Here is a 27,415-nt window from a genome sequence, read left to right as displayed (position 1 = left end):
GGGCCACTTTGTCAACTTTAACTAGCTGCGATCCTTCAAAACCAAATATGAGTGTTTCTAAAAATACAAAATAAATATGTTACATTTATACTTAGAAAAAGTGATTGCGCTTCGACTATCCTTATCCTAGATACCTAGTTGAACTACCAATCGAAACTTTTTCCAACCCGAACCCACCGAGTAGGATCGATTTTCATTATAGAACATAACGGAAAGAGCTACAACAAAGCATCCATAAGCATCCATGTGCAAGCAAAAATAAACGCTGTCTACTGCAGCAGGGGGAACTGCCAATCGAATGTGTGCTTCTATAAAAGTCAGTACAAAATTATTATGTTTATACTTCTCTAAAATGTCAAACCTTGTGTAGAATCACGCGGTTTCCCAAACAACGCTCGCTCACGCGAGTAGAATAATAAATTAAACAGACCCTGTTGAATTGAGAGCCAGATGTAATACAGCAATAGTGACACTTGTGTACGCTAGCTAGCTAGCTCATGTGATTCTCCCATGAAAATAGCACCACTCCTCCGTGTGAAAATTTGCATACTCTATTTGGGGATAAGGTGTGATGTGATATGCTTTAGTTTGGTCTTAAGCGATCTTATCAGACTAGTATATGCAGTTGATTTTCTCCACAAGCTAGCACGGCGACCCGTGAGCTCTTCAATATTTTACAAACGAAAAATATGTACGACGGATGTCATCAACTATATATATGGCACCCCTAAAAAAATGCGCAGGTAGTTCTACCATCGTCTGTCTCACCTTTTCGTGTACAAGTGCTAAAATACATAATTGTTCATTGTTTACGTTTTGAACTCCAAAATCGGTGAAACTTATAGTTCAACTCATTTATTCCTACATCCTAAGAGCATCTCTAGCAGAGCCCGAACTCGCGGTCGAAACTGAGAATAGGGGTTCGGTTCGGAGACGGCCAAAACGGAGCCCGAACTCGCGGCATGGCCCGTAAAACAAGTTCAGGCCCCCGAAAAATCGAGCGGACGCCCCGTATTAAAAAGGGGCCGCGCCGGGGAGTTCGGTTCCTAAACCTTATGTCATGGGGGCCGCCGTCGGTCGGCTCTCCATCTCCGGCGGCGGGATCCAGGTTCTCCTGCCTGCTGGAGGACGACGACTCCGTGGAAGATGCGAGGGTGACGGCGGAGGAGGCGGCTTGGTCTGCTCTAGGTTTTGAACCTGAGGTTAGACAGGTCGAGCGGTCGCCGGCGATGACCCAAGAAGAGGTGGAGGCGGATTTCTGGGCCAAGATCGGCTACCCGACCAGAGCGTCCAGAGTTTGGCCGAGGTCAACGTCATCGGAGGTAAGTTCTACGTTTTGCAGGTCGGCGGAGCGGTCTAGGTCCATGTCGCCTTCTTCGCGGATGAAGATCAAGGGGGTGACGACAAGGGCAGCGTCGTCTTCGTCTGTGGGGCTGAGGTTATCGCGCATGCCGCGGATCAAACCCTGGCGTGGACCGCTGCCACGCCGTCGCGTGACGCCGGCGCCCGTCTTCGGCGACTTCCTCGCGGCGTCCTCGTCGAGTCGGCCGGCGGGGAGGGAGATGATGGCTCCTTCGTCTAGGAGCGGCCCTTCGTTCGGCCATGGACAGACTTCGTCGCTGCGAGGCGCGCTGTCGACGGAGAGTTCGGAGACGGCCCCGCAGTCTTCGGGATTTGGTGCGGTGGTCGTGCCGCCGATTCTGCCGCGGGTCACGTCGGTTTCGGTTGCATCCGATGCCTACCGTGCTGGGCCTCATGCTGGGTTGGCCCGCTTCGGATGGGCTGTGATGGAGGTGCAGCGTAGAGGCCTGGAGGATTACACGCGTTCACGTACCGTGATCGGCTCCTCTCGATACTCTGATCGCGCCGCCGTCTGTCGCTTCCAGACGCACGTCGCAACCACCACATCCCCGTCGTCGTCGCTCGCTTCCTCGCCTTCGTCCTCCGCAGCGCCCGTAACATCCTCGCCGCCATTGCCCTGCACTTCTCCGTGCCGCGCAGGTGCCGTCTCGTCTGCGTCGTCTTCGTGCACCTCGTCATCGTCGACCTCGTCCCCGAGCTCCGCGGCTGCTGTCTGGACTTCGTCGCCCGCGTGCTCGGAGCAGCGGCGGTCGTTCGCGCAGATCGTCGCCGGTTCCCCCTCGGCTGCGGGGATGGCCGGGGCTGCGAGGCCTCCGGTGCCTCCCGGGACGTCTGCCGCCTTGGCTACGTCCGCGCCCGCGACCACGACGCTTGGGGCGGCTCCTACGGGGGCGCAGTCTATGGCCGCTCCAGCTCCCTACTTGGGACCCCCTGGCTTCCAGGGATGGCCAACTGGTGCGCCAATGCCGCAACCCGCATCTGCGCCGAGGCAGCCTGATCCGTACATGGGACCTTCCGCGGGATTTCGCCCACCTTTTCGCCCGCCGGTGCCTCAGCCGCCGGTGCCGTTCACGCCGCCTCAGCATTACCAACATTTCCAAGGTCCGTTTCAGTATCCTGTGCCTAACCAGCAGGGTATGGTACAGCCTCCCATGCAACAGCCTGTACACCAGCAGCCAGCGCCGCAACCTGGGCAGGTGAAGAAGAGGCGGAAGAAGAAGGCTGCAGTGCCTCAGGGGCAGCCGGCGCCTCCTGGAGGGCAGCAGCCGCCACCCATGGGGCAGGTTGCTCCGACCCTTGGACAGTTGGTGCCAGGCACAGTTGGCCAGCAAGCTCCGATGGTGAATTCTGTTGCTACTCTGTCCCCGTGCAGCCTATGGTCCCTGATACTGTTGCACCAGTGGCAAAGCAGAAGAAGGCCGGAAAATGTTGGAAATGTGATGTTAAGACGCATGCAACTAAAGATTGTAAGGTTATCCATTATTGTCTGATTTGTGATTCAGGTGCACATCCCACTATTAGGTGCCCTATTCTGAAGATGCCTAGACCTACGAGCTTCTTTGTTGGTTGCGGTAATGATGCTACACTTGATCTTCAGATTCCAGACTCAGTGTACAAGCCACAGTTGATCTCTTCTGGTGCGCCCACAGCTTTAGTGCAGGTGTCAGGGGAAGGGGCTGTTTCTGCAGCTGATGTTCAGAGTCTGATGGCCCGTATGTGTCCAGGGAATCCAGCGTGGAGATGGGAGGCGGTGCCCCATGGGGCCAATGCTTTTCTTATTGGTATTCCTACAGCCGATGATTTGTCCCGGATTGATGGTATGCAGATGAGTGTGCCCAAGGTTAATGCTCAGGTTCTAGTCTCTTCATGGGTGCATCAGGATGTTCAGCCTCTTTTCCTTATGGAGCCGGTCTGGGTGCACGTCAGTGGAGTTCCGGACTCTGTTCGACACTTCCTAGGTATCTGGGCAGTTGGTTCTCTTATTGGCACCACTCTTGATGTTGACTTGTTCTCTCTTCGGAGTCAGGGGATTATTCGTGTACTTGTGGCTATGCGTGACCCTTCAGTTCTGGAGAAGAATAATGGTTGCCTCGAAGTGGTTGCACTTCTACAGCTTAGTGGTTATCGTTTTCGTTTCGCTCGTGAGGCGGTGGGGTTCCAGCCAGATCCTCGGTTTCGACCTTATTTCTGGAAGGAGGGAGGGGATGATGATGGTGCGCATGGCTCAGAGGATGACAGGCAGGATGAGGCCCCTGCGGATGCGGCGCCGGAGGTTGCTGGTATGGATGTTGATGGACATCCTCCGACGCATGCTGGCACATCGGCGGTGCAGTCTACGCAGGTGGCGTTGACTCCTTTCAACCACTCGCCGATGACGGATAGAGGACGGCGGATTGTGGCTCGTGCTAGAGTCGAGTCGCCACATCTGGTCGCCTCTCCCCCGTGGCTCCACGGGAGCCCTCACCCTCCGAGTTCGGATCTTTATGCGAGGGTCGCACTCGTCCGGTCTCCGTTTCGCCGCGGGTGCGGCAGCCACGCGACTCCGTCTTCTACATCGCCTCAGACGGTTTCAGTGGTGCCGACGACGTCGGTGGTGCAGCAGCCCGCTGCGTCTTCGCTGCATGCGCAGCGGACCGTGGGGTCTCCTCGCGCGCCGGGTTCGACCGAGGAGCGGTCGACGCCGCTGACCCACCGGGCCGAGCAGCGGCCGACCACGGCTCCGCCGCTGCAGCCTGTTGGGGGGCCCACGCTGCCGGTGCAGCAGGGCGCCACGATGTTGTCTTCGCCGGGACAGGCGGTCTCGGAGGCCGCCACGCAGGGGGGGCGGGTGGAGGTGCTGCCCATATCTTCTTCGCCTCGCCGCGTCCGAGTGCCGCAGTGGTGGAGGAGATGCGGGACCTTGAGCAGCGGACTCCGAGGACCACGCATTCTATGGCGGTTAGGTCTTCCGAGTCTGCGGCTCCGCCGGCTTCCTCGTCGCCACCGTCTGCTCCGCCGTCTACCTCCACGCCGCCGGCCAAGGCGGGAGAGATACAGGGGGTTTCTTCACCCGCTACCCCTGTATCGGTGGCTCCTTCTTCACATGCTAGTTCTCCGCCGCGCTCGCCCTCTTCTTCGCCAGCCTCCTTGCAGCAGCCTTCACCCATGGTCCCTCCTCCAGTCGTTCAGCCGACGGTGAGGAGAAGTGGGAGGTTTGCTCTTTCGGAGGATGGGGCGGGGGCGACGGATGAGGACGTCATGCAGAGAGCCATGCGACGCAAGGCGGAGATGAACCTCGACACGGCAGGTTTTAAACAACCGTCTAAGTCTTTTGTTTCTTTTTCAGATACTCGTATTTCTTCTAATTTGAGTAGCCTAGGGGTTTCCTTGGGTTCTCGGTCCGATGAGATTTCTGTTTCGGCTAATGTGTTGAGACAAACGGAGCTTGACCGTTTAACGGTTGTTCCGAATGTCTCCACCTGGGCCTGAAACGGCAATTATAGACGATGATGATGATGATGACATCCTAGATGGTCAAATTCTCTCGGCTATAATTGGCAACATTTCAGAAGTTGATTTAGAACACGCGGAGCTTAGTTCTGATTTACAAGCATCGGAATGTGGTTCTCGATCATCGGCTGGAAAGAAATCTCGTAGGTATGGCAAGAACTATAAATCTAAAATAGTTTCTCGATGATTGGCATGTTCCGGAATAGCAGAGGTCTTCGTGACTTGGCTAAGCATTCCCACATTGCTGATGGTTGTAGAGATTATGATTTAGATTTTCTTGCTATATCGAGAGACGGGTAGGCGAAATTTCTCTCAAAGTTTTCTCGACCGTTTGTCGGGCGGGATTAACTTTCAGTGGTTTTCTCGCCCGCCCCGTGGTAGGTCAGGGGGCATTTTACTTGGCGTCCGCATAGACACCATGACCGTTTTAGCTAGTTCTGATGGAGAGTACCACATTAAGCTCGATATTCAGAACAAAGCAGATGGTTTCATGTGGAGTCTGGTCGCTGTGTATGGTGCCGCCCAGGAAGAGTTTAAGGCTGACTTTTTACGTGAGTTGGTAAACCTTACAAAAGATAATCCTTACCCGATTTTAATCGGAGGTGATTTTAATTTGTTGAGGTTTCCTCATGAGAAAAGTAAAGGCCGCTTTGATGGTCATTGGCCTTTCTTGTTCAACGCTGTCATTGATAGCCTTGATTTAAGAGAGGTGTTTATGATCGGTCGACGGCTTACTTGGGCAAACAGCTTGCCGGAGCCCACTTACGAGAAACTAGATCGCGTGTTGATGGATACCGAATGGGAAAATAAATACCCTCTCGGTGTCGGTCCGCGCACTAGAACGTATTGAAAAACTATCGACCACGCTCCCATCCTTTTAACCACCGGGAATCCCACACCCGTTTGTAAACGGCCGTTCAAATTTGAACTTGGCTGGTTATATCGAGAGGGATTTCATGATATGGTTAAAAGGGTTTGGGATAGACCGGTCGGGGGGAGTACGCCCATTTTGAGATGGAATAATAAAATGCGTTCTATGCGCAAACATCTCTCTGGTTGGGCTGCCCATACGGCTGGTATTCTTAAAAAAGAAAAGTCTCACTTATCAAATGTGATTGATGAGCTTGAGGCTATTGCGGAGGTTAGACCCCTGTCTACACATGAGATTGAGCTTAAAAATCAATCGAATGAACAGATGGCGGGTCTTCTTCGCGAAGAGGAGCTCAAATGGTATCAACGATCCAAAGCTCAATTCATCTTGGAAGGAGACTCGAATACGCGGTACTTCCATGGCTTAGCTAATGGGAGACACCGGAAAAAACGTATTCATTCTCTTATTCAAGATGAAGGGTTGATTGAAGGCCATGAGCAACTCAAGTCTTACATCACTAATTATTACAAGGGTCTCGTTTGGTCCTCCGGAGGAAAGTACTTTTTCTCTTAACGAGGACTTAACGGATGATATACCCCAAGTTTCTTTGGAAGAAAACGGCTTGCTAACCGCACCTTATACCGAGGAAGAGGTTAAGAAGGCAGTTTTCCAAATGGAATGCAACAAAGCACCGGGTCCGGATGGGTTTCCAGCAGAGTTTTATCAAACCTTCCGGGATACTATTAAATCGGACCTTCTAGATTTGTTCGATGATTTACACATTGGACAACTAGAATTATTTCGTCTAAATTTTGGTGAAGTTATCTTGTTACCGAAAATTAATGAGGCGAGAAAGGATCCAACAATATAGACCCATTTGCCTATTAAATGTAAGTTTCAAGATTTTCACGAAAGTGGCCACCATTAGACTTAATACGGTTGCGGATCATGTTGTTTTACCATCGCGAGACAGCCTTTATGCAAGGACGTAATATCCTTGATGGAGTAGCGGTTTTGCATGAAACGGTACATGAGATGCATTCTAAGAAATTAAATGGGGTTATTTTAAAGCTTGATTTTGAGAAGGCGTATGATAAAGTTAAATGGTCTTTCCTTCAACGAGACACTCGGGATGAAAGGCTTTTCGCCTGAGTGGCGAGCTCTAATTCATGATTTCGTGTATGGAGGTAGTGTTGCAATCCGGGTTAATGATGACACCGGACACTACTTCCAAACACGAAAAGGGTTACGCCAAGGAGATCCGCTATCTCCGATGTTATTTAACATCGTAGCGGATATGCTTGGCGGTACTCATAGAGAGAGCCAAGTCCGATGGTCGGATTGAAGGTGTGATTCCACATCCGGTTGATGGTGGCTTATCTATCCTTCAATACGCCGATGACACGATTCTTTTTATGGATCATGATCTTGAAAAAGCTCGAAACCTGAAATTAATTTTAGCAGTTTTTGAGCAATTATCAGGATTGAAAATTAACTTCCATAAAAGTGAATTGTTCTGCTTCGGTGATGCCCAAGATGATGTAGCTCTGTATACGAGTTATTTGGTTGTGGGCAAGGCCAATTTCCGATTCGCTATTTGGGTATTCCGATTCATTATCGGAGGCCGACAATTGCGGAATGGAAATTAGTGGAAGAAAGATTACAAAAACGCCTTAGTAGTTGGAAAGGTAAATTGTTGTCCCTGGGTGGAAGATTGGTACTCATTAATTCAGTACTAACTAATATGGTACTGTATATGCTATCATTCTTCATCCTACCAAAAGGAATTCTGCATAAACTCGATTATTATCGATCCAGATTCTTTTGGCAAGGGGACAACGAGAAAAAGAAATATCGACTGGTTAAATGGAGTATAGTTTGTAGTCCCAAAGATCAAGGAGGGCTTGGAGTTCATGACCCCGAGGTCAAGAATTCAGCTCTTCCGGGTAAATGGCTTTTTAAGCTACTTACGGAGGATGGGATTTGGCAAACTATACTTCGGAGAAAGTACATCGGCTCGAAGACATTATCTCAGGTGGTTTGGAAACCCGGGGATTCACACTTCGGGCTGGTCTCATGGCGACAAAAAATATCTTCTTTCGACATGGGACTTTCTCCATTAAGAATGGAGCACGAATACGGTTACGGGAAGATGTTTGGCTCGACAATGCTCCCTAAGCGAACAGTATCCCGCTTTGTATAGAATTGCACGTCGCCAAGGTGATACCATTGCAACCGTAATGGCTACTTCACCCCCGAATGTGACGTTCGGACGGGTTTTACTAGGACAAAGGCTTGTGGCATGGAACAATCTAATTCAGCGGCTTGGAGATATTCAGTTATCACCGGAGCCGGATGAATTTCGATGGAACCTCCATGTAGATGGTACTTTTTCCGTAAAATCTTTATACAATGCGATCCTGCTTTCGATTTACCGGTTGATAATAATAAAAAAATTTGGAAGATGAAGATACCATTAAAAATTAAAAATTTTGGATGGTATCTTCGTCGCGAGGTTATCCTCACCAAAGACAATCTTGTTAAGCGGAATTGGCACGGAAGTACACGATGTGTCTTTTGTCATCATGATGAAACCATCAAACATTTATTCTTCCGAGTGCCGGTTGCGAGATCTATATGGTCGAGTCATCCAAGTAGCGTCTACCTTGTATCCGCCGACTAGTGTCGCTAATGTCTTTGGCAATTGGCTTCATGGTATTAACTCAAGGTTTAAAATGCTTCTTAGGATGGGGGCGCTAGCGGTTATCCGGGCGCTCCGGCTATGTAGAAATGACAAGATCTTTAATGACAAAAATTGCTCTTTGTTGCGGGTCATCTACGGATGCACGGGTATTCTCCGTTCGTGGTTACCTCTTCAGCGTGTGGAGAACCGAGACCTATTTACGGAGGTCCGTACACGGTTGGAGGATACGGCGAGGGATACTTTTTCCCTACATGGGTGGCAGCATAGTCTACGGATAGTAGCTCCTCCCACATCTTAGGCGTCATATGATTCATCGTTCCGATATGTATTTCGCCTTTTTATTTTTGTAACTCTGGACTCTTGAGACAACAAACGGCTGTGTGCATCCTAGTTATGCAGAGGCTGGATGTAATTGCTTCTTGAAGTAATAAAGCATCCTTTATCGAAAAAAACCCTTCGGGTACCCATTATTATCATACATGACTCGGCCCAATATGGAGAAGGCCCAAGAAGGCAGCCCGAAGAAGTAGTCGACTAGAACTCTTGTAAAACCCTAGGCTGGTTGCATATATAAAGCTAGCTAGGGCACCCGATAGGGGGAGGACAACAGATAGACAACATAGCTCCGCCTACGATGGCACCTGATACGTCTCCGACGTATCGATAATTTCTTATGTTCCATGCTACATTATTGATGATATCTACATGTTTTATACACATTATATGTCGTATTTATGCATTTTCCGGCACTAACCTATTAACGAGATGCCGAAGAGCCGATTGCTCTGTTTTCTGCTGTTTTTGGTTTCAGAAATCCTAGTAAAGAAATATTCTCGGAATTGGACGAAATCAACGCCCAGGGTCCTATTTTGCCACGAAGCTTCCAGAAGACCGAAGGAGAGTCGAAGTGGGGCCACGAGGTGACCAGACACCAGGGCGGCGCGGCCCAGGCCCTGGCCGCGCCGGCCTGTGGTGTGGGCCCCTCGTGCCGCCTCTTGACCTGCCCTTCCGCCTATTTAAAGCCTCCGTCGCGAAACCCCCAGTACGGAGAGCCACGATACGGAAAACCTATGCGAGACGCCGCCGCCGCCAATCCCATCTCGGGGGATTCTCGGAGATCACCTCCGGCACCCCGCCGGAGAGGGGAATCATCTCCCGGAGGACTCTTCACCGCCATGGTCGCCTCCGGAGTGATGAGTGAGTAGTTCACCCCTGGACTATGGGTCCATAGCAGTAGCTAGATGGTTGTCTTCTCCTCATTGTGCTTCATTGTTGGATCTTGTGAGCTGCCTAACATGATCAAGATCATCTATCCGTAATACTATATGTTGTGTTTGTCGGGATCCGATGGATAGAGAATACTATGTTATGTTAATTATCAAGTTATTACCTATGTGTTGTTTATGATCTTGCATGCTCTCCGTTATTAGTAGAGGCTCGGCCAAGTTTTTGCTCTTAACTCCAAGAGGGAGTATTTATGCTCGATAGTGGGTTCATGCCTCCATTAAATGCGGGACGGTGACGAGAAAGTTCTAAGGTTGTGGATGTGTTGTTGCCACTAGGGATAAAACATTGATGCTATGTCTAAGGATGTAGTTATTGATTACATTACGCACCATACTTAATGCAATTGTCTGTTGTTTTGCAACTTAATACCGGAAGGGGTTCGGATGATAACCTCGAAGGTGGACTTTTTAGGCATAGATGCATGCTGGATAGCGGTCTATGTACTTTGTCGTAATGCCCAATTAAATCTCACTATATTTATCATATCATGTATGTGCATTGTTATGCCCTCTCTATTTGTCAATTGCCCGACCGTAATTTGTTCATCCAACATGCTTTTATCTTATGGGAGAGACACCTCTAGTGAACTGTGGACCCCGGTCCTATTCTTTACATCGCATACAATCTACTCGCAATACTTGTTTTGTTGTTTTCCGCAAACAATCATCTTCCACACAATACGGTTAATCCTTTGTTACAGCAAGCCGGTGAGATTGACAACCTCACTTGTTTCGTTGGGGCAAAGTACTTTGGTTGTGTTGTGCAGGTTCCACGTTGGCGCCGGAATCCCTGGTGTTGCGCCGCACTACATCCCGCCGCCATCAACCTTCAACGTGCTTCTTGGCTCCTCCTCGGTCGATAAACCTTGGTTTCTTTCGAGGGAAAACTTGCCATCTGTACGCATCACACCTTCCTCTTGGGGTTCCCAACGGACGTGTGTCAACTACACGCATCAAGACTGTTTTCTGGCGCCGTTGCCTGGGAGATCAAGACACGCTGCAAGGGGAGTCTCCACTTTCCAATCTCTTTACTTTGTTTTTGTCTTGCTTTATTTTATTTACTACTTTGTTTGCTGCACTTATATCAAAACACAAAAAAATTAGTTGCTAGCTTTTATTTTATCTAGTTTGCTTTATTTACTACTGCTAAAATGGCCACTCCTGAAAATACTAAGTTGTGTGACTTCACAACCACAAATAATAATGATTTCTTATGCACACCTATTGCTCCACCTGCTACTACAGCAGAATTCTTTGAAATTAAACCCGCTTTACTTGAATCTTGTTATGCGAGAGCAATTTTCTCGGTGTTAGTTCTGATGATGCTCGCTGTCCATCTCAATAATTTTGTTGAATTGTGTGAAATGCAAAAGTATAAAGATGTAGATGGTGACATTATAAAATTAAAATTGTTTCCTTTCTCATTAAGAGGAAGAGCTAAAGATTGGTTGCTATCTTTGCCTAAGAATAGTATTGATTCATGGACTAAATGCAAGGATGCTTTTATTGGTAGATATTATCCCCCTGCTAAAATTATATCTTTGAGAAGTAGCATAATGAATTTCAAGCAATTAGATAATGAGCATGTTGCACAAGCTTGGGAAAGAATGAAATCTTTGGTTAAAAATTGCCCAACCCATGGATCGACTACTTGGATGATCATCCAAACCTTCTATGCAGGACTAAATTTTTCTTCGCGGAACCTATTGGATTCAGCTGCTGGAGTTACCTTTATGTCCATCACTTTGGGGGCGGCTACAAAGCTTCTTGATGATATGATGATAAATTACTCTGAATGGCACACGGAAAGAGCTCCACAAGGTAAGAAGGTAAATTCTGTCGAAGAATCCTCTTCCTTGAGTGATAAGATTGATGCTATTATGTCTATGCTTGTGAATGATAGGACTAATGTTGATCCTAATAATGTTCCGTTAGCTTCATTGGTAGCCCAAGAAGAACATGTTGATGTAAACTTCATTAAAAATAATAATTTCAACAACAATGCTTATCGGAACAATTCTAGTAATAACTATAGGCCATATCCTTATAATAATGGTAACGGTTATGCTAATTCTTATGGGAATTTTTACAACAATAATAGGAACACACCCCCTGGTCTTGAATCCATGCTTAAAGAATTTATTAGTACACAAACTGCTTTTAACAAATCTGTTGAGGAATAGCTCAATAAAATTGATATTCTCGCTTCTAAGGTTGATAGTCTCGTCTCTGATGTTGATCTTTTGAAATCGAAAGTTATGCCTAATAGGGATATTGAAAATAAAATTGTTACTACAGCAAATGCCATCCAAGTTAGAATTAATGAGAATATAAGATTAATGGCTGAACTTCGTGCTAGGTGGGATAGAGAAGAAAATGAAAAACTAGCTAAAGAGAAAAATGTAGCTAAAGTTTGGACTATTACCACCACTAGCAATGCTAATGATTCACATGTTGCTGCACCTCCTACTATTAATGGTAAAATAATTGGTGTTGGCAATGTTTCTACTCCTAGTGCAAAGTGCGCAAAATTACCTGAAACTGCTAAAACTGCTGAAACTGCTTGTGATAAAACTGCTGAAATTTTTTCCAACCTTGGGGACAATGATCCCATTGCTGTAGCTCATAATGATTTAGATTTTGATGATTGCCACATCTCTGAAGTTATAAAGTTCTTACAAAAACTTGCTAAGAGTCCCAATGCTAGCGCTCGTAAACTTGGCTTTCACAAAACATATTACAAATGCTCTCATAAAAGCTAGAGAAGAGAAACTAAAACTTGAAACTTCTATTCCTAGAAAGCTAGAGGATGGTTGGGAGCCCATCATTAAAATGAGGGTCAATGATTTTGATTGTAATGCTTTATGTGATCTTGGTGCAAGTATTTCTGTTATGCCTAAGAAAGTCTATGATATGCTTGACTCGCCACCATTGAAAAATTGTTATTTGGATGTTAATCTCGCTGATAATGCTAAAAAGAAACCTTTGGGGAGAGTTGATAATGTTCATATTATGGTTAACAATAACCTTGTCCCCGTTGATTTTGTTGTCTTGGATATTGAATGCAATGCATCTTGCCCCATTATATTGGGAAGACCTTTTCTTCGAACCGTTGGTGCTACTATTGATATGAAGGAAGTTAATATTAAATATAAATTTCCTCTCAAGAAAGGTATGGAAAACTTCCCTAGAAAAAGAATGAAGTTACCTTTTGATTCTATCATTAGAACAAATTATGATGTTGATGTTTCATCTCTTGAAAATACTTGATATACACTTTCTGCGCCTAGCTGAAAGGCGTTAAAGAAAAGCGCTTATGGGAGACAACCCATGTTTTTACTACTGTATCTTTATTTTATATTTGAGTCTTGGAAGTTGTTTACTACTGTAGCAACCTCTCCTTATCTTAGTTTTGTGTTTTGTTGTGCCAAGTAAAGTCTTTGATAGTAAAGTGAGTACTAGATTTGGATTACTGCGCAGTTTCAGATTTCTTTGCTGTCACGAATTTCGACCTGCCTCCCTGTAGGTAGCTCAGAAAATTAAGCCAATTTACCTGCGTGATCCTCAGATATGTACGCAACTTTCATTCAATTTGGGCATTTTCATTTGAGAAAGTCTGGTGCCTCAATAAAATCCATCTTTACGGACTGTTCTGTTTTGACAGATTCTGCCTTTTATTTCGCATTGCCTCTTTTGCTATGTTGGATGAATTTCTTTGATCCATTAATGTCCAGTAGCTTTATGCAATGTCCAGAAGTGTTAAGAATGATTGTGTCACCTCCGAACATGTTAATTTTTTATTGTGCACTAACCCTCTAATGAGTTGTTTCGAGTTTGGTGTGGAGGAAGTTTTCAAGGATCAGGAGAGGAGTATGATGCAATATGATCAAGGAGAGTGAAAGCTCTAAGAGCATCCCCACTCGTTGGCGCTCCCCACGCCCAAATCCGGCAAAATTTTCGTCCGGATTGGATGAAGATTTGGCGTGGGGAGCGCCGAAGTTCCAGCCGTCCCCCCGGCAGGAAACCCCCAACCTCGACCATTTGACATATTTCAAACAAATTCAACATAAAATTTAACAAGTTCGGCAAACAAGAGTACGAAAATTGCTGAAACAAATTCGGCGATAACAGTACAATGTTTAACAAGTGCAATGGATTGTCGGCGAAGTAGTCGGCGTACAACATGCAGTAGCCCTCCATTCGCTGTCTCGGCTTGCACTTCCGGCGACCTCGTGCCGACCCACCACGTCGACGAGTTGCCGGTCCGGCGTACATGCTTGCCAAGCAACCAAGGATCATCATGTGCTCGTCGTCTTGGGCGGCTGCTGCCATCTCTTCTTGCATAAGCTCGACGAACATCTGCTCCTCCTCTTCGTCCGAGTCCATGGCCGGCGAGGCAAATGGACGAACACCGACGGGCGTGGTCGAGGCAACCCGAGCCGCGAGCGACGACGAGCAAGCAGGCCGGAAAACAGGCCGGCGGAAGAGCAGCCAGATAGGCCGTCGTCGAAAGACGGCGGAATATAGGCAGGTGGGGAAGGAGGGGCGGCGGAATCTGGGCAACAAGCCGGCGGGGTGGTGCCGGCGGCGAGAGAGATACGAGGGTGGGGGAGATTTTGAGCGACGTGGCGGTGGGGTTCGTGCGTCGAGTCACCGACAGATCGGGCCCTTCCCCGCTTTTCACTCGTCCGGAGTCCCCGAGCGCTCCCCGGGGGCCGGGGGTGGCGTGGGCTCGCCGGATGGATGAAGGGCCAAATCCGGGCGAAAACGAGGAACCGGGGGCGCGACTGGGCCGAATTTCGCCGTCCGGATGGAAAAAACGCTCGCCGGGGGCCTCGACGGGGGCACGAGTGGAGATGCTCTAAGATTGGGGATGCCCCGGTGGTTCACCCCTGCATATTTTAAGAAGACTCAAGCGTCTAAGCTTGGGGATGCCCAAGGCATCCCCTTCTTCATCGACAACATTATCAGGTTCCTCCCTGAAACTATATTTTTATTCCGTCACATCTTATGTACTTTGCTTGGAGCGTCGGTTTGTTTTTGTTTTTGTTTTTGTTTGAATAAAATGGATCCTAGCATTCATTGTGTGGGAGAGAGACACGCTCCGCTGTTGCATATGGACAAATATGTCCTTAGGCTTTACTCATAGTATTCATGGCGAAGGTTGAATCTTCTTCGTTAAATTGTTATATGGTTGGAATCGGGAAATGCTACATGTAGTAATTCTAAAATGTCTTGAATAATTTGATACTTGGCAATTGTTGTGCTCATGTTTAAGCTCTTGCATCATATACTTTGCACCCATTAATGAAGAAACACATAGAGCTTGCTAATTTGGTTTGCATATTTGGTCTCTCTAAAGTCTAGATAATATCTAGTATTGAGTTTTGAACAACAAGGAAGACGGTGTAGAGTCTTATAATGTTTACAATATGTCTTTTATGTGAGTTTTGCTGCACCGTTCATCCTTGTGTTTGTTTCAAATAAACCTTGCTAGCCTAAACCTTGTATCGAGAGGGAATACTTCTCATGCATCCAAAATCCTTGAGCCAACCACTATGCCATTTGTGTTCACCATACCTACCTACTACATGGTATTTCTCCGCCATTCCAAAGTAAATTGCTTGAGTGCTACCTTTAAAATTCCATCATTCTCCTTTACAATATATAGCTCATGGGACAAAATAGCTTAAAAACTATTGTTGTATTGAATATGTACTTATGCACTTTATCTCTTATTAAGTTGCTTGTTGTGCGATAACCATGTTTCTGGGGACGCCATCAACTATTCTTTGTTGAATATCATGTGAGTTGCTATGCATGTCCGTCTTATCTGAAGTAAGAGAGATCTACCACCTTAATGGTTGGAGCATGCATATTGTTAGAGAAGAACATTGGGCCGCTAACTAAAGCCATGAATCATGGTGGAAGTTTCAGTTTTGGACATATATCCTAAATCTCATATGAGAATAATAATTGTTGCCACATGCTTATGCATTAAGAGGAGTCCATTATCTGTTGTCCATGTTGTCCCGGTATGGATGTCTAAGTTGAGAATAATCAAAAGCGATAAATCCAAAATGCGAGCTTTCTCCTTAGACCTTTGTACAGGTGGCATGGAGGTACCCCTTTGTGACACTTGGTTAAAACATGTGTATTGCGATGATCCGGTAGTCCAAGCTAATTAGGACAAGGTGCGGGCACTATTAGTATACTATGCATGAGGCTTGCAACTTGTAAGATATAATTTACATAACTCATATGCTTTATTACTACCGTTGACAAAATTGTTTCATGTTTTCAAAATAAAAGCTCTAGCACAAATATAGCAATCGATGCTTTCCTCTTTGAAGGACCTTTCTTTTACTTTTATGTTGAGTCAGTTCACCTATCTCTCTCCACCTCAAGAAGCAAACACTTGTGTGAACTCGTGCATTGATTCCTACATACTTGCATATTGCACTTATTATATTACTCTATGTTGACAATTATCCACGAGATATACATGTTACAAGTTGAAAGCAACCGCTGAAACTTAATCTTCCTTTGTGTTGCTTCAATACCTTTACTTTGATTTATTGCTTTATGAGTTAACTCTTATGCAAGACTTATTGATGCTTGTCTTGAAAGTACTATTCATGAAAAGTCTTTGCTTTATGATTCATTTGTTTACTCATGTCATTACCATTGTTTTGATCGCTGCATTCATTACATATGTTTACAATAGTATGATCAAGGTTATGATGGCATGTCACTCCGGAAATTATCTTTGTTATCGTTTACCCGCTCGGGACGAGCGTAACTAAGCTTGGGGATGCCGATTGATACGTCCAAAACGTATCTACTTTCCCGAACACTTTTGCTATTGTTTTGCCTCTAATTTGTGTATTTTGGATGCAACTAACACGGACTAACGCTGTTTTCGACAGAACTGTTCCGGTGTCTCGTTTTTGTGCAGAAATCCAACTTTCAGGAAAAACCTCGGGATTTTGACAGAAGGCCCTATTTTCCCAGAATACTGACGGAGCCAGAAGGACAAATCAAGTGGAGGCCCGAGGGCCCCACACCACGCAGGCCTAGGGGGGCCCGCGCGGCCCTATGGTGTGGCCCCCTCTACCGGCCTCCGACGCTCTCCTTCGGACTACTTATTGGCCTCGACCTAAAAACGCACGGGGAGAAGTCGAAGTCGCCAGAAACCCTCCAGAACGCCGCCACATCGCGAAACTCCGTCTCGGGAGCCAGAAGTCTCCGTTCGGCACTCCGCCGGGACGGGGAATTGGAGGAGATCATCGCCATCATCACCGCCAACGCCTCTCCATCAACCAGCCATGTTTCCCCCATCCATGTGTGAGTAATTCCCCCGCTGTAGGCCGAAGGGGATGGTAGGGATTGGATGAGATTGCTCATGTAATAGCATAAGATTGTTAGGGCATAGTGCCTAGTATCCGTAGATGTTACTTTTATGATATTGTTGCAACTTGTTATGCTTAATGCTTGTCACTAGGGCCCGAGTGCCATGATCTCAGATCTGAACATGTTATTGATTCATGAAGATATTCGTTGTTTATGATCTTACCCGCAAGTTGTATACACATGTCGCTCGTCCGGAACCAATGGCCCCGAAGTGACAAGAATCGGGACAACCGGAGGGGATGGTAGTGACGTGAGGATCACATGTGTTCACGGAGTGTTAATGCTTTGCTCCGGTACTCTATTAAAAGGAGTACCTTAATACCCAGTAGTTTCCCTTGAGGCCCGGCTGCCACCGGCTGGTAGGACAAAAGATGTTGTGCAAGTTTCTCATTGCGAGCACGTACGACTATAATTGGAACACATGCCTATTGATTGATTAGTACTTGGATACCGTTTTATTATTATTTGCAAATGCCCTGCTGTGATTGTTACATGAGTTTCTCTCATCCATGCAACGCCCGTCATCCGTCCCCGTGCCTGCAGTATTTTAATCCTGCTGTTTACTAAAATCACTACTACTTCTTTGTTACTCTGCTGCTGTTATTTTACTACTCGCACTTGCTATAAAACTCGTTACTACCGATAAACTCTTGCGAGCAAGTCTGTTTCCGAGTGCAGCTGAATTGACAACTCCGTCGTTAAGGCTTTCAAGTATTCTTTGTCTCCCCTTGTGTCGAATCAATAAATTGGGTTTTACTTCCCTCGAAGACCGTTGCGATCCCCTATACTTGTGGGTCATCAAGACTATTTTCTCGGCGCCGTTGCCGGGGAGCATAGCTTTATTTGGAAGTTCACTTGGATTGATATTGTTCGCTGCAAATTCTCCATCATGGGTAAACCTCGCGATACTAAGGTCGCCATATTACCATCCACTACAAGAAAAGGTACAACTCTAAGTACCTCTGCTGCTCTTGATTCACCATCTGTGATAAGTAAACTTGTTTCACCACCAGAAGCTTCAAATGCTGGTACTTCTGCTGAATCTGAAAACTCTTATAATATTGATGATGCTTCTGCTGTGCTTGATGATAGTGGTTCATTGGGAACTTTTCTAGATGCTACAATTGCTAGGTCAAGACAAATTGAAAATACTCGAAACTCCTGATGTTACTACACCCGTTAATTCACCCGAACTTGAATGCTCTAGTGATGATCTTGATGAAGATTATGTGGAACTTGATGATGATTTTATTGAAAAATGCAATGCTACTACCGATGCAAGAAAAATTAAAAAGTTGCTTGCAGAACATGTCGTTAGATATAAACCGTCTCCCGATCCTAAATTTGCCACATCTCCTATAAACATTAAGGATAAAGATTATGATTTTTCTCTTGATCTATCTCATATAGCTATTGTTGAGAAAACAACCTTTTGTGGTACTGAAAAAGAAAGTGCTCGTTGAACACATGATTGAGTTATCTACTACGAGTAGCTTGTTTTTCGATGATGTTAAGAAGCGTACTTACTTTGTTGCTAAAATCTTTCCATTCTCATTAAAGGATGACGCTAAAACTTGGTATAATAGTTTGCCACCTAATTCTATTAAAAGTCCAAAAGAATTGCTTGATGTTTTCTTCCGTAAATACTTTCCTGCTAGTGCTCAACATGTTGCTTTGCGAGAGAATTTATAATTTTGACCAGGAAGATGGAGAGAAATTGCCCGAGGCTTGGGCGAGATTTTGCTCTCTTATTAGAGCTCGGCCCGACCATGATTTGGAAAAGCATGATTTACTTGATATATTTTATAGTGGACTAACCATTGAGTCTAGGGCATACCCGGATAGTTGTGCTGGTTGTGTTTTCGGGAAAAGAACTCCGGACGACGTCGAAGAATTATTGGCTAAAATAGGCCGGAATCATGATGATTGGACTACGCCTGAACCAACTCCAACGCCAATATTGAAGAAGAGGGGTTTAATTAAATTGAATGATGAAGATATGAGGGAAGCCAAGAAGTCTCTCAAGGAGAAAGGTATTAAATCTGAAGATGTGAAGAATCTTCCTCCCATAGAAGATATATTTGAGATAATTCCCCCTTCATCCATGATTGAGGTAAATTCCCTTCAGCACTTTACTAGGGAAGATATTCCGTATTCAAAACCTCCTGCGCAATGCTTAGATTAGTTTGATAATTATATTGTTAAGCAAGAAAATTTTAATATGAGAGTAGAGAATCATCTAATGGAAAATTCTCAAGCTATTAGTGAATTGCATGATATTGTGGAGAGAACCTCCAATGATGTTAAGATGCTTGTTAAACATTTTCATATGGTTCAAACTCAAATTGATCAACTCACTAAAGTGCAAAATGATTTGTTGGGAAATAATTCTAAAGAAAAACATGCTTATGAAGTAACAACTAGAGGTGGTGTCTCTACCCAGGATCCTCTATATCCTGAAGGGCATCCCAAAAGAGTTGAACAAGATTCTCAACGAACTAAAACTAGTGCTCCATCTAAGAAAAAGAAAAAGAAACATAAGAATGTTGTAGAATCCTCTCGAACCTGTTAATGATCCTAATAGTATTTCTATTTCTGATGCTGAAACTGAAAGTAGTAATGAACATGATAAAGATAATGATAAGAATGATACTCCTGATAAAGAAGAGGTTGAAGAAGAACCTGAAAAGCATGCTAAAAATAGAAAGTATACTAAAGAAGATTTTATTGCTGAGAAACATGGTAATGAAAGGGAACCTTGGGTACAAAAGCAAATGCCTTTTCCTGCTAAGAAACTAAAATCAAAGGAAGAAGAACACTATAATAAATTTTGTGATTGGATGAAACCTTTATTCTTGCAAATCCCTTTGACTGATGCTATTAAATTGCCTCCTTATTCAAAGTATACGAAAGATATTGTTACTAACAAAAGGAAAATCCCCAATGAGGAAATTTCCACTATGCTTGCTAATTACTCTTTCAATGGCAAAGTTCCAAAGAAGTTGGGCGACCCAGGTATACCTACTATTCATTGTTCTATTAAGAATAATTATGTTAAAACTGCTCTATGTGACTTGGGAGCTGGTGTTAGTGTTATGCCTTTTTCTCTTTATAAGAGACTTTACTTAGATAAGTTGATACCTACTGATATATCTTTGCAAATGGCTGATAAATCTACTGCTATTCCTGTTGGTATATGTGAGGATGTTCCTGTTCAAGTTACTAATAACCGCTTGATATTAACTGATTTTGTTGTGTTGGAAATGCCTGAAGATGATAATATGTCTATTATTCTTGGGAGACCTTTTCTTAACACCGCAGGGGCTGTTATTGATTGCAATAAAGGAAAGGTTACTTTCAATGTTGATGATAAGGAACACACCGTCTATTTCCCCAAGAGGATTGAAAAAGCGTGCGGAGTTAATACCATTTCTAATGTAAGAACTATCAAAGTGGGAACTATTGATTGTCCTATATATGAGCCTAAAGAAGAATATCAAACTCTTGTGATTGGATCCATATCAATACAATTCAAGGTAACATGATTGATTTGAGGTTTATTTCTTCATATGCTATGTAAAATTTATTTGGTGGCAAGACTTGATCAACCTTGTTAACAAATACATTTTATATGCATAGAGGAAGTAAACAACATCTCTTTCTTTCTCCACTTGTTCTAGTTGCTGTAGCACTTTTAATTTGCAAAGTTCCTTAGTTAATTGGAGATTTCAAAAAATTTCCTGGCCAGTAATAATAAACTTAATACCCAGAAATGTGCATTTTTCAAAGTTTTCAAAAAATTCGCAAAAATTACACCGTTGGTCCTATTTTTCGACGAGGCACTCGGGAGTACCGGAGGATGACCCGTGGGGCACCACAGGGTGCCACACCACCAGCCGGCGCGGCCAAGGAGGTGGGGGCGCCACCCTGTGGTGTGGGCCCCTCCTTGCCCCACTATTTCATCTCTTTCTCCCAGCATCTTCTCTCTCCCGAAAAAACTCGAACCAGCTTTCTCTCACTCGCGTTTTTGCTCAAGAGCTCAGGATTTCTCGATCTCTTTGCTCAGCCCAGATTTCTGTCTGAAATTTGGCACATTTGCTCTCCGGTATGTGACTCCTTCGCCTATCCAAGTAGAATTTTGTTTGGTTGAGTATATCTTGAATATTTTGCTGTTGTAGGTAACATGTTTAGTGAGCTTGCATGCTTGTTCTAAGTGGTAGAAATTAGTTTTGATGCATGATTAGTACTCTAGCAAGTTCCTATGGTAGTTTCCCTCAATTATATGTCACCAAATCAAGTTTTATATCACTTGTTGAAAATTTCAGAAAAGAGATGAAGAAGTTCAACTTTGGAGAATTGTTCAAGAAAGGAACAACCAGCACCGGGAGGCCTTCTAGGACTGCCACCCAAATTAGGCGATCGTACAATGAGGATATCATCGCGCCTAGCTTCGCGCCCGAAGAGGACAATGGGGCTCCTAACGCTTCATCCTTCCCATGTTATGATTTTCTGACAAATGCAGGGATATTGGATGATTTCTTCACCCTTGTCAACAAGGCGGGCTTAGCCACCTACGTGGGAGATGAAAGGGAGCAATACTACATGCTCACCAAAATCTTCGTCGAGAGCTTCAAGTTCCAAAACACGCAATATGAGCCGACAGTTGCATTCAAGATTTATGATAACCCTATTACTATGGAATTGGAAACATTTTGTCGTGCATTGGATATTGCCCTCGTAGGTACAGCAAGGAGGATTGATGACAACCCCGGGACTTGTTGGAGCTCTATCGAGGGATCACCAATGATGACTGTCGCACCATTCAGCGGGGAAAGATAAGGAACATTCAACTCCCCGCCATTAAATATTTTGCATATTACATTGCTACTAGCATACTTGGTAGGGAGAACACTAGCAATATTTCTAGTTACCATATTGCCTTCTTGAATATTGCACTTATCGGACGGACATCTTATCATCTTGGTTCTCTTATTGCTCGCCGCCTGTCTAACAGGGGGCCTATTTTTGGAGGAACTATTGCACTCGCGCATTTTAACACATTTAAGACTTCCTATTGATCCTAATGATGTGCCATTAACCCCTAGGAGGCTTGATATCACTGCTATGAAAAGCCATCATTTTGTTACCACCGATTCCACTTTAGATAATATGGTCTATAGAATGTTGTTTGCTCGACGGGGATGAGAAAGAAATCCCTTTTCCCCAGCCAGGTTTGTTCTGTATTGACGAGGCAACCATGGTCGCGCACTAAGGAGGAGGTGGATGAACATATGAAGATACAAGATTTCCACCAGCAGCATGACTCCGAGGACGCCGAGCCCTCCTACGACTATACCGTCACGTATCCGGGTGCTTCTTCTAGCACATACCCGGAATATGATCCATCTTCGTCGTACTACGGGGATACTACCTCATGGCCTCGATGGGATTGAACTCCACTTAGGCCAAAAGCCTAAGCTTGGGGGGAGGTATACTGGCATCACTCATTCTTTGCATATTATGGTTGCTGGATACTTGTATACTTTTTTAGTCTCTTTGAGTGGTTTTCTAATGAGAGGGAGATGATATTTGGGGAAGTTCTGCCTGAAAACAGATTCTGGACTGTTACTAGAAAAATTCGTGCGCACAGCCAGAACGTTATTTTGAGCTGCCAATTTTTGTGAAGATTCCCCAGGTTGTTATCTAACTTTCATTAGTTGAACACTTTTCGAGCTGAGCAACGTAAGATTTTTGTAAAAATCGATTTCTGTACTGCTGTCAGGTTTTGGCAGATTTCTACCATCTCGCTTTTCTGTATTTCTTTTAGTTTGCTATTTCTTGCTTTCACTTTGTTTCTTTCCCAAAACATAAAAAGACCAAAAATATTTCTGTTGTTTCTCTTCACCATTTGTTTATCTTGGTTTCTTGCATTTGTTTCGCTTTATTTGCTATTGCTAGTTTGCTATAAGAAAACCCAAAAAGATTTTGCTTTGTTTGCTTGTTTCCTTTTGTTTTTGTTCTCAAATTTGAAAACACCAAAAATATTTGCTGTTCTTCTTTGGTTTGTAAAATTCATTATGAGTTCAATGGTCTTCGGTGGCTGGAGCGTGGTTTTCATTTCATATTATCCAAGCTACACAAGTGAAAAGGCAATAATGACGATCTACGACAATCTGATTGTGGTGAGAGGCTGCTATGAACTCTATTTGTTTTCAAATTTTGTACATATACTCATCCATGTGAGCATGCTTAGTTGGTTCATGTGAGGTATATGTCATTTAAGAAAGTTTAGTAGTTCATGATCTCTCATGTTAGCTCCAATCTATTAATATGAGTAGCATGTCATGGATGTTTGCTTGCATTGTTTTATTCATAAGTAAGTATGGCATTGTGGTATCCTCCTCTGAATAATTCATTTATATCGATTTGGCACATGCTCACGCATGCATATGACTGAACAAGAGTCAATTAAGCCTCATGATTTACATTGCTTCGTAGTTCTTGTATCACTTTTATGCCTCAGTTAATTTATTTTGCCGCAAGCATGATTATGACAGTTATTGCTCTCTTGATTTGTCGCTCCCTAGTCTTTTGCTAGCCTTCACTTGTACTGAGCGGGAACGCTGCTCGTGCCTCCCAACACATGAAAACCAAGTTATTCCAAAGTGTCCACCATAAATACCTATGCATGGCATTTCAAACCATTCCAAGTAAATTCTCATGCGCTACCTTAAAATGCTTCTCAATTCGTGTTTATGTTTCATAGCTCACGAGGAAGTATGTGGTGTTTAGCTTTCAACCTTGTCATTTACTTTTGACGGACTCTCATATGGACTAGTGGCACATCCGCTTATCCAATAATTTTTGCAAAAAGAGCTGGCAATGGGATTCCCAGTCCCGACTTAATTAACTTAAATAGACACTCCTCCATGGTTTGTGATTGTTGGACGGCACCCGAGGATTCGGTTAGCCATGGCTTGTGTAAGCAAAGGTTGGGGGAGTGTCATCATCATAATAAAACTAAACTAAAAAGGCACTCCTTCATGATATGTGATTGTTGGCAGGCACCCGAGGATTCGGTTAGCCATGGTTTGTGTAAGAAAGGTTGGAAGGAGTGCCACACAAAAATGCAAATAATTCATGGGAGCCGCTCTTGAAAGTCCGGTTGGCGAGGTAGTTTGTGTACCCATTACCATTCGTTGACAACAACAAACACCTCTCAAAATAATTTTACTCCTGCTTTACAAATGAAAAGCTCTAGCGCATGTTAATCCCTGCTTCCCTCTGCGAAGGGTCAATCTTTTACTTTTATGTTGTGTCTCCATCCTTTCTTTGAGCACTTTCTTGAGAGCACAACTCGTCATTCTTAGTATAATATGCTTGTCTCAAAATATGATTGATCGTGGTATAACTTTGATGCTTTTATCTTTGACAATCACTACTTCTAGTCTTTCTATGAACTTCGAGGTGCCCGGGCATTTATGTTTTGCCGATCAAATACGGGCAAGCGAGATACCACTTTATCATACTCTCTTATGAACATTGCAATCCTGCTTATATACATGATTCATGATGCTTATTATTAATTGTTGGTACCTCTTCATGATTGACATAGTTGTTAGATGATCTTATTTGCATGTATCTTATTATGAACTGCTTAAGTATTAGCCATATCATGAGAATATATACATCATATGAACAAATGTGTTCGTGAAAGTTCTTTTATCGCTCAGTTGTTAACTGAATTGCTTGAGGACAAGCAATAAGCTAAGCTTGGGGGAGTTGATACGTCCAAAACGTATCTACTTTCCCGAACACTTTTGCTATTGTTTTGCCTCTAATTTGTGTATTTTGGATACAACTAACACCGGACTAACGCTGTTTTCAGCAGAACTGTTCCGGTGTCTCGTTTTTGTGCAGAAATCCAACTTTCGGGAAAAACCTCGGGATTTTGACGAAGGCCCTATTTTCCCGGAATGCGACGGAGCCGAAGGACAAATCAAGTGGAGGCCCGAGGGCCCCACACCATAAGGCGGCACGGCCTAGGGGGGCCCGCGCGGCCCTATGGTGTGGCCCCTCGGCCGGCCTCCGACGCTCTCCTTCGGACTACTTATTGGCCTCGACCTAAAAACGCACGGGGAGAAGTCGAAGTCGCCGTAAACCCTCCGGAACGCCGCCACATCGCGAAACTCCGTCTCGGGAGCCAGAAGTCTCCGTTCTGGCACTCCGCCGGGACGGGGAATTGGAGGAGATCATCGCCATCATCACCGCCAACGCCTCTCCATCAACCAGCCATGTTTCCCCCATCCATGTGTGAGTAATTCCCCCGCTGTAGGCCGAAGGGGATGGTAGGGATTGGATGAGATTGGTCATGTAATAGCATAAGATTGTTAGGGCATAGTGCCTAGTATCCGTAGATGTTACTTTTATGATATTGTTGCAACTTGTTATGCTTAATGCTTGTCACTAGGGCCCGAGTGCCATGATCTCAGATCTGAACATGTTATTGATTCATGAAGATATTCGTTGTTTATGATCTTACCTGCAAGTTGTATACACATGTCGCTGTCCGGAACCAATGGCCCCGAAGTGACAAGAATCGGGACAACCGGAGGGGATGGTAGTGACGTGAGGATCACATGTGTAAACGGAGTGTTAATGCTTTGCTCCGGTACTCTATTAAAAGGAGTACCTTAATATCCAGTAGTTTCCCTTGAGGCCCGGCTGCCACCGGCTGGTAGGACAAAAGATGTTGTGCAAGTTTCTCATTGCGAGCACGTACGACTATAATTGGAACACATGCCTATTGATTGATTAGTACTTGGATACCGTTTTATTATTATCTGCAAATGCCCTGCTGTGATTGTTACATGAGTTTCTCTCATCCATGCAACGCCCGTCATCCGTCCCCGTGCCTGCACTATTTTAATCCTGCTGTTTACTAAAATCACTACTGCTGTCTTTGTTACTCTGCTGCTGTTATTTTACTATCAGCTATCTGCTATAAAACTGTTACTATCGATAAACTCTTGCGAGCAAGTCCGTTTCCAGGTGCAGCTGAATTGACAACTCCGCTGTTAAGGCTTTCAAGTATTCTTTGTCTCCCCTTGTGTCGAATCAATAAATTGGGTTTACTTCCCTCGAAGACTGTTGCGATCCCCTATACTTGTGGGTCATCACTGATACGTCTCCGACGTATCGATAATTTCTTATGTTCCATGCTACATTATTGATGATATCTACATGTTTTATACACATTATATGTCGTATTTATGCATTTTCCGGCACTAACCTATTAACGAGATGCCGAAGAGCCGATTCGTTGTTTTCTGCTGTTTTTGGTTTCGTAAATCCTAGTAAAGAAATATTCTCGGAATTGGACGAAATCAACGCCCGGGGTCCTATTTTGCCACGAAGCTTCCAGAAGACCGAAGGAGAGTCGAAGTGGGGCCACGAGGTGGCCAGACACCAGGGCGGCGCGGCCCAGGCCCTGGCCGCGCCGGCCTGTGGTGTGGGCCCCTCGTGCCGCCTCTTGACCTGCCCTTCCGCCTACTTAAAGCCTCCGTCGCGAAACCCCCAGTACGGAGAGCCACGATACGGAAAACCTTACTGAGACGCCGCCGCCGCCAATCCCATCTCGGAGGATTCTGGAGATCACCTCCGGCACCCTGCCGGAGAGGGGAATCATCTCCCGGAGGACTCTTCACCGCCATGGTCGCCTCCGGAGTGATGATCGAGTAGTTCACCCCCGGACTATGGGTCCATAGCAGTAGCTAGATGGTTGTCTTCTCCTCATTGTGCTTCATTGTTGGATCTTGTGAGCTGCCTAACATGATCAAGATCATCTATCTGTAATACTATATGTTGTGTTTGTCGGGATTCGATGGATAGAGAATACTATGTTATGTTAATTATCAAGTTATTACCTATGTGTTGTTTATGATCTTGCATGCTCTCCGTTATTAGTAGAGGCTCGGCCAAGTTTTTGCTCTTAACTCCAAGAGGGAGTATTTATGCTCGATAGTGGGTTCATGCCTCCATTAAATCTAGGACGAGTGACGTAAAAGTTCTAAGGTTGTGGATGTCTTGTTGCCACTAGGGATAAAACATCGATGCTATGTCTAAGGATGTAGTTATTGATTACATTACGCACCATACTTAATGCAATTGTCTCGTTGTTTTGCAACTTAATACTGGAAGGGGTTCGGATGATAACCTCGAAGGTGGACTTTTTAGGCATAGATGCATGCTTGGATAGCGGTCTATGTACTTTGTCGTAATGCCCAATTA

This window comes from Lolium rigidum, chromosome 5 (genome assembly GCF_022539505.1).
Source record: "Lolium rigidum isolate FL_2022 chromosome 5, APGP_CSIRO_Lrig_0.1, whole genome shotgun sequence".
Lineage (NCBI taxonomy): Eukaryota > Viridiplantae > Streptophyta > Magnoliopsida > Poales > Poaceae > Lolium > Lolium rigidum.
This window is presented reverse-complemented; position numbering follows the sequence as displayed.